The following is a 13,591-nucleotide window of genomic DNA, read 5'->3' as shown; positions in this document are numbered from 1 at the left end:
ATGCTATGCGTGTAACCAAATTATCTTATCAGCAACTTAATTAAACCTCTGACCATTTCCCACGACATACTTCTATTTCAGAAAACTGGCTTTGAAATGATTCGTCTGCGGGTAAGTCAACCTCTCGCGATCGACCCATACAACCATTTTCCATGACAACTCGTCAACGAGTGTCGAATGATGAAGACTGGCCGCGGTGCTGAAAGCAGGGCAAGACCAACCCACTGCCGACCTCAGAGAAGCAGTTTTACTACTTCTCACCTGTATTACAACTCTTGAGAACAACAGAAATTACGGTGTATCAACTCATATAGAAAGTTCTGAAGGAATTAGGAGCATCCATATAACCATCCTGCGAATACGGCAACTGTTGATTCTTTTACAATTTGGGAGCAGGGGGAGAGGGGGGGGGGGGGTTTACAGGATAGCGGCAGCACGGGAACATATGGGGAAGGGGCGCAATCCGAGGGAGCAGAGGCGAAACGAAGAACCGCATTGCTTGGAGGACGGACCCTAATTATCTATTACGTCCGAAGACAAATTTGACACGAAGAGAAGTGAAAGTGTACAAGACTTCTGTAGTTCGACGTCATATACCTTTTGTTTCTGAATTTAAATTTTGTACATACAATGATATGACTAAAGCCTTGAGATACAACGTGATATCGTGTCGGACCTCAAATGGTTCAAAAGGCTCTGAGCATTATGGGACTTAATATCTGAGGTCATCAGTCCCCTAGAACTTAGAACTACTCAAACCTAACTAACCTAAGGACATCACACACATCCATGCCCGAGGCAGGATTCGAACCTGCGACCGTAGCAGCAGCGCGGTTCCAGATTGATACGCCCACAACCGCTCGGCCACAACGGCCGGCGTGTCGGAACTCCTTTTGCCCGGCGTAGTGCAACAACTCGACGTGCCATGTACCCAGCAAGTTGTTGGAAATCCCTGCAGAAGTACCAAGTCATACTGCCTCTACAGCCGTCTATGATCGAGAAAGTGTTGCCGGCGCTCGATTTTGTGCAAGAACTGACCCGTAGGTCACGACCCATAAATATTCGATGGGGTTCATGTCGGGCATCTGCATGGCCTAGATATTCGCTCAAATTATCCAGAATATTCTTCAAACCAATCGCGCATTGTGGCCCATTGAAATAACGCACTGTTAACCATAAGAATTCCATCTTCGTTTGGGAATATGAAGTCCATGGGTGGCTGCAAATTACCAGTCAATATTCGGTTCACACCACAGGACAAGTCATGCAGCCACCGCCAGGTTGCACAGTGCCTCGTTGACAACTTGATTGGGTCTTTCGAACCCTACCATCAGCTCTTACCAACTGACATCGGGACGGGGAGGGGGGGGGGGGGGCGCGCTGCAGCGGCACTCTCTTCAGTCGTCTGCTGGACAGCCCATTAACGCCAAATTTCGTAATTTCGCCGCACTGTCCTAACTGATGCGTTCGTCTCGCACTGCTTTCTGCTGTTATTTCACGTAGTGTTGCGTGTCTGCTCTCGGTCGTTAAGTGAAGACCGTCGGCCAATTCATTGTCTGTTGTGAGAGGTGATGCCTGAAATTGGGTATTCTCAGCACACTCTTGACACTGAATCTCGGAATGATGAATTCTCTAACGATTTCCGTAATGTAATGTCCCATGCATCTCGCTCTAAGTACGATTCTGCGTTCAAAGTATTAATTACGGTCGTGTGGTTGTAACCACGTTGGAAACCTTTTCATACGAATCACGTGAGTAGAAGTAACAGCTCCGTCAATATACTGTACTTTTATACCTTGTGTACTCGATACTACCACCGTTTGTATATTTGCATATCGCTAAACCGTCTCTTGCCCATTTGTCACCTCAGTGTACATAAGCATAGTGTCTTCACGCAGATTTTATAAAAATTACACATTTTTAGCCATAAATGAATTTAAATGTCATACACAATAGTCAAAACTAAAAGTTGTTACTGCTTTGTATAAATTACAGTTGGTTGAATGGACATTAAACCAAAAGCTAAAAAGTAAATAAATTAAAAAGACTTTGCAAACGATATCGTTAACTAGGTTCGTTTGCACACATCTATATTCATACCAACTGAGAGACTAGACTTTACAAGGTACAAAGGAGAGAAACTATTTCAATGCCCATGTCGGAAGGCAAAGCTACTCAATGTGACTATGGTCAAAATCTTAAGTAACTACCTGGAGCGCGTTCCTAACTCGTGGAATCGTCGAGCAGTTGCTCGATTACGTTAGGTAATGAACGTACAGGTTTGTACCATGGAAATATTTTAGCTAACGACATAGTTCAATTACCGCTTCAGTTTTTTCAATGTTTTGTCTGTTTGGAGCATTTCCTGTTTTAGCTATCATTTCTTTTAAATTGGACAATGTGGTGTTTACACAACTTTGTGTTTTATACACGGATGAGCAGGTTATCTTCCTCCGTAGTGTTTAGAGTGTCGATACTCTTACTTGATTTTCCCGCTCGCGGGACCAACCTTCCGCCTACCACAGCTGCATGCAACAACTGTGTGTGTGTGTGTGTGTGTGTGTGTGTGTGTGTGTGTGTGTGATGCGTGCAGCGCGCTGCTACCGCTCTCCTATGTTAAGCGTCTTTTACATTTGAGCGTTCCGATTCCTCTTTTTAATATTTCTTTCGAGTTTCGTGTTTTGTAGATAGCGATTCTCTAGCGGATTATTCGTTTTGTGAACTTCTTGAGTTCCCTATTTCATGAACTGGAACGTGCTGCTTTTGTTCCACACACGACATTCGGTGGAAGCCAACCTTAATACCTTTCACTTTATGTGAATAATGCCCGGTCATCAGTTTCATGGTTACACTTTCTTTTTGGAATTAGAGCTTGCTACAAAATGGTTTGCATCGTTACAGTTTTTGCCAGAAGATGGAATTTTATCATTCCGAGCTCTCTAGTAAACAATAAAATACTGGTTCAAAAACGCTTTTTAATGTCTTTCATTTCGGATGTATATGTTGATTTTCGTTCTCTGAGATTTCGATGTAACTGTAGGGAACCATTTGGAATTGGGGACTGTTAGTGGTGTGTGATTTCATAACGGCACACATCAAAGAAAGTTTTGCATCAACTCGGTTCCGAGAGTTCCGGAACCTGTACAGAAAATTGGAAGAGAGAACAACATAAACATTTACGCCCTTTTTATTGCTAATGAAAACCACACACTGTCTGCACGTTGTACCACCATACAGCGAGACCTTCAGAGGTGGTGGTCCAGTACCTCTAATACCCAGCAGCATGTCATCTTGCATTGATGCACGCCTGTATTCTTCGTGGCATACTATCCACAAGTTCATCAAGGCACTGTTTGTCCAGATTATCCCAGATTCTGGAGTGGATTCCTCAGAGTGGTTGGTGGGTCACGTCGTCCATAAACGGCCCTTTTCAATCAATTCCAGGGATGTTCGATAGGGTTCATGACTGGAGAACACGCTGGCCACTCTCGTCGAGCGATGTCGTTATCCTGAAGGAAGTCATTTACAAGATGTGCACGATGGGGGCGTGAATTATTGTCCATGAAGACGAATGCCTCGCCAATATGGTTGCACTATCGGTCGGAGGATGGCATTCACGTATAGTACAGCCGTTACGGCGCCTTCCATAACCACCAGCGGCGTACGTCGGCCCCACATAATGCCAACCCAAAACAGAAGGGAACCTCCACCTTGCTGCACTCGCTGTACAGAGTGTCTAACACGTTCAGCCTGACCGGGTTGCCTCGAAACACGTCTCGGACGATTGTCTGGTTGAAGGCATATGCGACACTCACCGGTGAAGAGAACGTGATGCCGATCCTGAGCGGCCCACTCGACATATTGTTGGGCCCATCTATACTGCGCTGCACGGTGTCGTGGTTGTAAAGATGGACCTCGCCATGGACGTCGGGAGTGAAGTTGTGCATCATGCAGCCTATTGCGCACAGTTCGAGTCTTAACACGAAGTCCTGTGGCTGCACAAAAAGCATTATTCAACATGGTGGCGTTGCTGTCAGGGTTTCTTCGAGCCATAATCTGTAGGTACTTGTCATCCACTGCCATAGTAGCCCTCGGGCGGCCTGAGCGAGGCACGTCATCTACAGTTCCTGTCTCTGTATCTCCTCCATGTCCGAACAACATCGCTTTGGTTCACTCCGAGGCGCCTGGACACTTTCCTTGTTGAGAGCCCTTCCTGGCACAAGGTAACAATGCGGACGCGATCGAACAGCGGTATTGACTGTCAAGGCAAGGTTGAACTACAGACAACAAGAGCCGTGTACGTCCTTCCTGGTAGAATAACTGGAATTGATCGGCTGTCGAAACCCCTCAGTCTAATAGGCGCTGCTCATGCATGGTTGTTTACATCTTTGGGCGGGCTTTGTGACATCTCTCAACAGCCAAAGGGACTGTGTCTGTGATTCAATAACCACAGTCAACGTCTACCTTCAGGAGTTCTAGGAACTGGGGTGATGCAAAACTTTTTTTGATGTGTGTAGTTGTTTCATGGCAGTCAGATTGCTACAGAGAACTCAGATGTGCTAATAATGACAACTAAAGATATGTGACGTTGAGGATGTAAGCTTTGGGAAGCTGTTTCAGGAGTATAGGAACGTTTCCACAGAAATTTTGGACCGTTTAGGGGTTTTAGCTACAGAAAACGAACAGATCTGTTTCTAGAGCTTCGAAGAACAACGTAAAGGAGATCCCGTCAGTTAGTGACATCAAGCCCGCCTGACCGACCGACCCCTGTCAATGAATGGTTTCACTGCAAAATTGTACTGAATGGAGAAAAGTCTGGAAGAGGAAGACAGTTAAACATTCCTCCCGCGTCAATTCAGGACAGAACCTCGAGGTTTCGACGATTACCTCCATCGTCCGTCAGGAGCAAAATAACGACTGTCAAAACTGCTGTTATGGTGGTCTTATATGGCCCACAGACGCCTTCCGATTGGTCAATAATTACGTAACGCCGTCGCAGATGGTGTCTACGTCTCCGCTGGTAGCGCCACCGTCTCCGCTGGTAGCGCCACCGTTTCGGCCGTAGCATAAATATTGCTGGGAGTATCTCTGATTTTTCTCTGCATGGGGAGCTCGCTTGTAGTCTTGAAGAGAAAAGTTTTAAATACACTGGCGCACAATGAAGTTTGTTCTCCCAGAAAAGAAAACTTCAAAATGCTGAAAGAGTTAAAAATTCACGTGACAGGCCACCGGTTGCTTCCTTCCTTTCTGCGGCGCTACATCCAGCAAAACAAGCTGAGTGGTAGGGAGACGAAATGTAAGATATATTTTCCGACCTCCTAAAAAGATAAAGGAGATGCTACGCCCAGTTAAGGGCAGTCTCGGCCTCATGATGTCCGAAATTAACAACATTCCTTCTGAGTGCGAAAGCAATTACATAGGTCAGTCCATCCGCACCGTTTCCGAGCGCTGTGTAGAACAGCAATGGGATATTAAAAATCTAGGACTGGAGAAATCTGCATTTGCTGAGCACAGCCTCATAAACATAAAATATAAAATATTGCCCCAGGCTTCTACGTACTGGGATTCTGTAATTAAAGAGGCTGTATAAACAAGAATGTGTGAGAGAATCTAACCTTAGCGCTGAATGGAAGCGAGACCTCAATGCAGAGGAGAGCAATGTTTACGCTGCGGCCGGAGCGATGGCGCCACCAGCGCAGACGTTGACACGATCTGCGACGGCATTACGTAATTATCGACCAATCAGAAGCCGCCTATGGGCCACACAAGGCCATCACAGCTGTTTTGACAGTTAGTTGCTCCAGACGAAGAGGATGGAGGTAATCGTCGAAAGCTCGAGGTTTTATCCTGAACTGACACGGCAAGGAGACCGAGAATGTTTTATACAACAGTGCCGTCGCGGAAGACTTCGTTCTCACTAAGTAAAACAGTTTGGTGGATGAAACTAGCCAAACGGTTATCGTATGGGGGTACTGCTGAAACGCTTGCGCCAGCCTCAGCAGATCCCAGGCGCTCTCCTTTGTTCTGGTCAGGGCCTGCCAGCGGCCTGTGAATCAGGGCGTCCAGCCGCTGTCACAGCGACAGCGCGTCACGGACTAGCGGCGGCACGGCCTCGGACGGACAAAGAGCAACACAGAGGACACTGCACGCCACACTACCACATTGTCCGCATCGCGTCCACCTAATGTGAAGAGCAGTCACGCGACGTGCATGAGGCAGGGACCATCACCTATCTTTGCACTACACACGAAGTGTAAGAAACTGAAGAAAACTCGAGTAACCAGCATAGTAACAGCTCCGCCCTGATGTAGTGTTATTTTTACACGTCAGTCTCTTTGGCGGTTTTAACTTACCTACATACATACTATGCAAACCACTGAAGTGCATAGCAGACGGTACTTACAAGAAGAGGTACCCAGCACTGAGATCGACTTTTTGAGACTGGTACCCAGCACTGAGATCGACTTTTTGAGACTATCTGTATGGTGATGAAGATCCTAGGTATTAAATGCTGCAGCCATTCACCCTGATGGGTCCTCTTTTGCGAGTAACTGACGAAAAAAAATCGGAATTTTGTGTGATACTCAATAAGCTTAAAAAGTTGCGTTATAGTGTCTGGTTGCGTGGTGTAATGGATAGGATAACAACTTTACATGCAGGAGGTTGTAGGGTCATATCTCATCAGGTGCAGTAAGTTTTTTTTATTTTTAAATCTTTATCGGAATTACTTATTTTTATTCAATTAGTTAATTTAAACGTAATTTCTTAATTCCATTCCTTTTAACCACCGTATGAATATATTGATTTGTTTCATTTTTTCTTTGTATCATTCTGTTTACAATCGGAATTTTTGTAAATATGAATATAATTGTACTTAGGTTATTTCTGCCTTTGTTTTTTCACTGCTAGATCGGATTTGTCAAATAATTAGCTATTTACATTTGTCCAATAGTGCGAAAAATGTTTTTGTTACCAGATGTGCAAAATGTTTTTTGCACAAAGTTCGTCAAACAAACTTTGAAACATCACATATACCTATTGCACTATGGGAAAAATTCCGCAGTTGAGAATTTACATGAAAGACGAAATTCAGGCAACATGAGAAATAGATATTATGAACGGAATAACGTGGACGAGAAAACAGGACGATAAAAAAATCGAAATAAATACATAAAATTAAATAAAAACACATGAATAAAGATTTCAAGTGGAGGAAGAATGATACGAAAAATGGGAGCAAATGAAGAAATTGATATGATTAAAATTATCTGCTAAGGGAATAGAATTAAAAATCAACTAACTAAATAAAAATGATCAAAGTTATGTCGAAAAGGAATTCAAAATAAAAATAAAATTACTGCACCTGACAAGCTTCGAACCCACAACACGCGAGACTTATCCTATCCATTATACCACGAAACCAGGCTATATAACGCATGTTTTTTAACGCTGCTGAGTATCACACAAAATTCCGAATTCTTTTTTCGTCAATTACTCGCAAACAAGGGCCCACCGGGATGAATGGCTGCAGTGTGTGGTGCCTGGGATCTTAACCTACATTACCGTATAGATCGTTTCAAAAAGTCTATCGCACCGCTGGAGACCTCTCCTTGTTAGTATGGTACAACAGGTTTTGATTTCTTCCTATTCCAGTTGTATGTAGAGCCCGGGAAGAGCGAATGCTTAAATGCCTCTGTGCACGTTCTAATTAGTCTAATCCTGTCCTCACGGTCACAACGGGAGCGATACGAGAGGGATTAACACTATCTGTAGTTTTTGCACTTAATACTGGCTCTTGAAACTTCGCAAACAGGCTTCGGGATAACTAGTGTATTTTCAATAGTATGGCAATACAGGGTTTTCAAAATTTTTGTGACGTCTCGCGTCAGTCAGACAAACCTGTACCTATATGAATGGGCAGTGTCCGTTCTCTTGAACAAGTCCGAAAACACAGACACCATGCGGAATCCGCAGCTGTGATAAATATCCTGTAAACTGAATGTGACGATGCAAGGCAAGGGGGGGGGGGGGGGGGGGGGGGAATAAGAAGAAAGGGAAAAAATTATGGTATCCGGACTTCATGCGAAATAAGCGGCAGCGATGAGTGTAAATGTGTGCTGAATCGGGCGTCGAACCTACGATCTATGCTTACTAGGCAGTTTCGTTAATCACTGCTCCATCCGGACATAGCGTTAACTGCAAATGCGCCGACTACACCGGCACGCCCCTCGGCCGGCTCTCACTCCCACGCCGCGCCACAACCTTTCCGCAGTCCCCGTCCATTTCCTCCCTGCTAGCTAATTTCGATTCCCGCTGGAGGACGAACATAAATGTGCATCAGCACTGCTGGTTGTGGATTCATAGCACATCGAGACGAATCAATGCATTGCATGGCATCTTGTGCGCGAAAATGCAACTGGTCCATCAGATACAGTTAGTGTCAGTTCTCATACCACAGACATCACCACACGAAACTGATCAGACCGTGGCTCTGGTCCGATCCTTACTACCATCTCATGTCCAATTTTTGTATCGCTCTCTTGTTCGGTTTTAGGAAACCGAACAAAGGACACGTTTGGCGACACCGTTTCTGGCGGGCCGCTTAAATTAGCCAACCATGCCATTGGCGCGCGGAAACTTCAAGGTAATTTTGTAGGAAACGGCGCAACGTATCGAATTTTCCTAATTATTTCTCAGCACAACCTACCCTGCAACACCCTTTATAACTTTTCAGGCTGTTTCTGACCACCGTTTATAATAATAAGGGCGGTAAGAATAGTTACAAGTTTGTTTCAGTAAAGCGAGAGCGTCACAAAAATACCGAAGAACCTGTGGTGGCATACTCTTGAAGATTCAATAGTTACCCCGAAGCCTAATGTTTAATGTCCTAAGTTTCGTGTCCCCCATTACTCCAATTTGGTATGTGCTCCACATACTTAACAATATTTCAATATAGGACGCGCAAGTAATATGTAAGCAATTTTCTTTGTAGACTGATTCCATTTTCCGAATATCCGACGTACGACTGAACCTGTCGTTATCATTCCATTCATATTCCTACGAACTGTGACACCCAGTTATTTGTAAGAGTCGACTGGTTTCAACGGTGGCTCACTGAGATAATGAGTTACTAGTTTTCCGCGTTTTGCTAGTTGTACATTCTACATATATGAACATTTGAAGCAAGTTCGCAATCGTTACACCACCTTTAAACCTTATCAGGATTTACTTGGATATCTCAGCAGTTTCTTCCCCCAGCAAGTATTTCATTATAGGTAACTACAGATCTGCAAGAAGACTGAGTACTATTAATATTACCTGCCAAATCATTGATATGGAATATGATCATCAAGGGTCGCAACACACTTCCCTAGGATAGGCCTGAAGTTACTTTTGCTTCTGTCGATGACTCAGTCCAAGATAACATGTTGCGTGCTCCCTACCAAGAAACAGTCCAGTCACAATTCTGTTCGATAATCCATATAATCGGTGTGGTACTGGGTCAAATGATTTTCGGAAATCAAGAAATACTGCATTAACCTGACTGCACTGATCCATTGTTTTCTGGATGTGCTGTTAGAAAAAAAAAATTGAGTTCCGCATGATGAATTTTTTAAAAATACACTCCTGGAAATTGAAATAAGAACACCGTGAATTCATTGTCCCAGGAAGGGGAAACTTTATTGACACATTCCTGGGGTCAGATACATCACATGATCACACTGACAGAACCACAGGCACATGGACACAGGCAACAGAGCATGCACAATGTCGGCACTAGTACAGTGTATATCCACCTTTCGCAGCAATGCAGGCTGCTATTCTCCCATGGAGACGATCGTAGAGATGCTGGATGTAGTCCTGTGGAACGGCTTGCCATGCCATTTCCACCTGGCGCCTCAGTTGGACCAGCGTTCGTGCTGGACGTGCAGACCGCGTGAGACGACGCTTCATCCAGTCCCAAACATGCTCAATGGGGGACAGATCCGGAGATCTTGCTGGCCAGGGTAGTTGACTCACATCTTCTAGAGCACGTTGGGTGGCACGGGATACATGCGGACGTGCATTGTCCTGTTGGAACAGCAAGTTCCCTTGCCGGTCTAGGAATGGTAGAACGATGGGTTCGATGACGGTTTGGATGTACCGTGCACTATTCAGTGTCCCCTCGACGATCACCAGTGGTGTACGGCCAGTGTAGGAGATCGCTCCCCACACCATGATGCCGGGTGTTGGCCCTGTGTGCCTCGGTCGTATGCAGTCCTGATTGTGGCGCTCACCTGCACGGCGCCAAACACGCATACGATCATCATTGGCACCAAGGCAGAAGCGACTCTCATCGCTGAAGACGACACGTCTCCATTCGTCCCTCCATTCACGCCTGTCGCGACACCACTGGAGGCGGGCTGCACGATGTTGGGGCGTGAGCGGAAGACGGCCTAACGGTGTGCGGGACCGTAGCCCAGCTTCATGGAGACGGTTGCGAATGGTCCTCGCCGATACCCCAGGAGCAACAGTGTCCCTAATTTGCTGGGAAGTGGCGGTGCGGTCCCCTACGGCACTGCGTAGGATCCTACGGTCTTGGCGTGCATCCGTGCGTCGCTGCGGTCCGGTCCCAGGTCGACGGGCACGTGCACCTTCCGCCGACCACTGGCGACAACATCGATGTAGTGTGGAGACCTCACGCCCCACGTGTTGAGCAATTCGGCGGTACGTCCACCCGGCCTCCCGCATGCCCACTATACGCCCTCGCTCAAAGTCCGTCAACTGCACATACGGTTCACGTCCACGCTGTCGCGGCATGCTACCAGTGTTAAAGATTGCGATGGAGCTCCGTATGCCACGGCAAACTGGCTGACACTGACGGCGGCGGTGCACAAATGTTGCGCAGCTAGCGCCATTCGACGGCCAACACCGCGGTTCCTGGTGTGTCCGCTGTGCCATGCGTGTGATCATTGCTTGTACAGCCCTATCGCAGTGTCCGGAGCAAGTATGGTGGGTCTGACACACCGGTGTCAATGTGTTCTTTTTTCCATTTCCAGGAGTGTATATGCTGGTTGGCATGTTTTGATTCGAGATACCTCATTATGTTTGAGCTCGGTAGATGATCTAGGATTCTACAACAGGTGGATGTCAATGACACAGAGCAGTGATACTGTGGAGCATTTCTGCCATTCTTCTTGGAGACGTGTGTTGCTTATGCTTTCTTCAAATCACTGAGCACACTTCCTTGTTCACACGGACGAAGTAGAACCTAACTCACCTGCATGTTATATATGAAATTTGATGGGGGATTCCACTGGGTCCTGGAGCTGCCTTTAATTTTAGCGATTTCAGTTTTTCACAACGCAACTGACACTACTACCTCTGTCACCAACAACGGTACAAGCCACAAACAAGAACTCGAAACGGCATGCATCGCTGAGTGTTATCTTCAAATCATCCTTTTGACACTGGATCGAAATATCCTCCACAAGGTTGGTGTGCAATAGGGCTATAATTTTCTATCAGTAGAGGGATGACGAAGATGAAGTCTATCTTTCAGAGTGACCTATAGCAGTGGTTGTACACAACACCCAACTGATAGACAGTGAGAAACTGAAGGTCAAATCTTCTGGACGATTGAGCCGCATCACATTACACTTCACTTCAAAACACTACATTTCGACCCCTCTGCTGGGATCAGTGGTCTGCTAGTGCCCGCGATTGGTCGAAAAGTTTGTAAAATCTGCGCCGGCGTTATTTATGAAAGGATTCTTTAGTCGTGCTTGTTCCGAAGAACTGACATATTGAATAAAGTCTTCAGGTACTATTCCTTGGCATAGGTAGTGAAGAAGGGAGAGAAGTTACCGAAGTATTGTCGCTTCCTGATGTATGTTGAATAACACGCGCACGGTTGTTGGGGGTTATTTCCTTCGTGGCAAGAAGTCATCTGATTGGGATTCTTTAAAGACAAATTTTTAATTTATATCCATCCTTTTTTACATCTTATTTCTATAGCGTATGGCACCACTTTAAGAACAAACAACTCACGATTTCGGAATCTTCAATACAACTGGCATGAAAGAGAGGCAGAGATATTCTAGCTTACCATTTACTCTTTATACATCCTTGTGAGACTATTACAGAATGTAAGAGAGAGGATTGGTATCGAAGTCCGTTAGCTGTGTTGCAAAAATTATACGAGATACAGCTTCCTTTTATCTCACAAGTGCACACGCACCAACTGTCTTCGTACACCTGAGTGTGCTGTTATCTGCTATCTAGGTTAGGCTTAAAGCATAAGCTGCGGAGACTATTTATGAAAAACAATTTTTTCTTTATGGACAGTTATTTCAACGACTTTTTTATGCTCAAGCCTCGCAACGGTCTTTTTTTAATTTTATGTGCCACTGGACTTATGTGATCAGCAATCAACGTAGCTTTTACCCATGGTGATGCCTAGTATGCTCCCTCGCTCTCACGGCCGGACAAAATTGATCCCAGCGACTGCCCGATAAATAGCACCGTTGATGTAATTGCGTCACACTATCGGAGCACGTATCACAAAATCTCAGTATCTGATAGCACACTACTTATCTGAGGGCATTTGATGAACAGCTGTCTGTTCTTATCTGTGGTTCATGTTGCTGGCATATTTTCTGTTTTCGACATGTGCTGCTTCATTACTTGGCTATCTGCTAGCCTGTACGATAGGATACAAACAAGTTGAGACACTTAACAGACACTTATGTCGGCTAATCTCTAGCATGAGTAATCCAACGCACAACGTGCATTTTGCTTGTATTTTATTCTTGCTAAAAAATCCCAGTTTTCCGAGAGAATTGTCGCAAGCATCCGAAACAGAACCTAATCTTTTTTGCAAGAAACCGACGCAACGCGAATGATCAAGAACCAACTGTTTCGAGTTTCTAAGAATGGTCATTGTTCCTAAAGGAAGACACGTTAGAATATGACGTCCTATTGACATCTAGATCAGATGATGAATACCACGTGCAGTATCTATTACAATTTTTAATGACAGTGTACGCAATTTTTGATCCGTAATTTATCGCTGACGATCCAAAGCAAACACTGTACGTATTACATCACTGATGCGAGTCTAACGCCCAAGAGAGTGAGTCGTCCTTTTATCGATATGTGACTATTTCGCATTCAGTATTTACTTCTCTGGCGTGATTCTTAGTAGCAGAAGGACGCAAAATTCTACTGCTCCCGTAACAGCACATTTTCAGTTGCAAATAGAAACATTTTGTGCTACGGTATTGACCCAGAAACGAATCTTTCATGTATCATAGTGACTCTTGAGAATATTGATTAAGCAGGTAAATTTGAATGCGTCTAACATTCAGGAACAGTAGAATACATTTATTCCCTTACTGTTATTAACCATTTTATACGTTCAATTGTTGTACACAAAGTATGTTTTCTACAATGTGACGTACCCCGAAAGCACAATGTTAAACTACCGTGAGACTAAGTATTTTTTTTAATTTTTATTCTTTTCCTAGTTTGTTGCAGTTGCATTCAAAAATTTTTATTTCTGGTTACTTGTTTTGGACTACACTTCCACTCTCAAACCATAGCCTTCGTT

The 13,591-nt window shown here is 44.9% G+C and overlaps 1 protein-coding gene across 3 annotated transcripts in view; it reads right to left on the bottom strand.

Moving 5' to 3' along the window:
• LOC124612940 (protein pellino) overlaps positions 1-13,591 on the bottom strand; it is a 440,385-nt gene that overhangs the window by 271,618 nt on the left and 155,176 nt on the right. The window lies entirely within an intron of this gene.

Source organism: Schistocerca americana, chromosome 4, assembly GCF_021461395.2.
Source record: "Schistocerca americana isolate TAMUIC-IGC-003095 chromosome 4, iqSchAmer2.1, whole genome shotgun sequence".
Classification (NCBI taxonomy): Eukaryota; Metazoa; Arthropoda; class Insecta; order Orthoptera; family Acrididae; genus Schistocerca; species Schistocerca americana.
The sequence above is the reverse complement of the archived record's forward strand: the minus strand, read 5'-3'. Positions and strand labels throughout refer to the sequence as shown.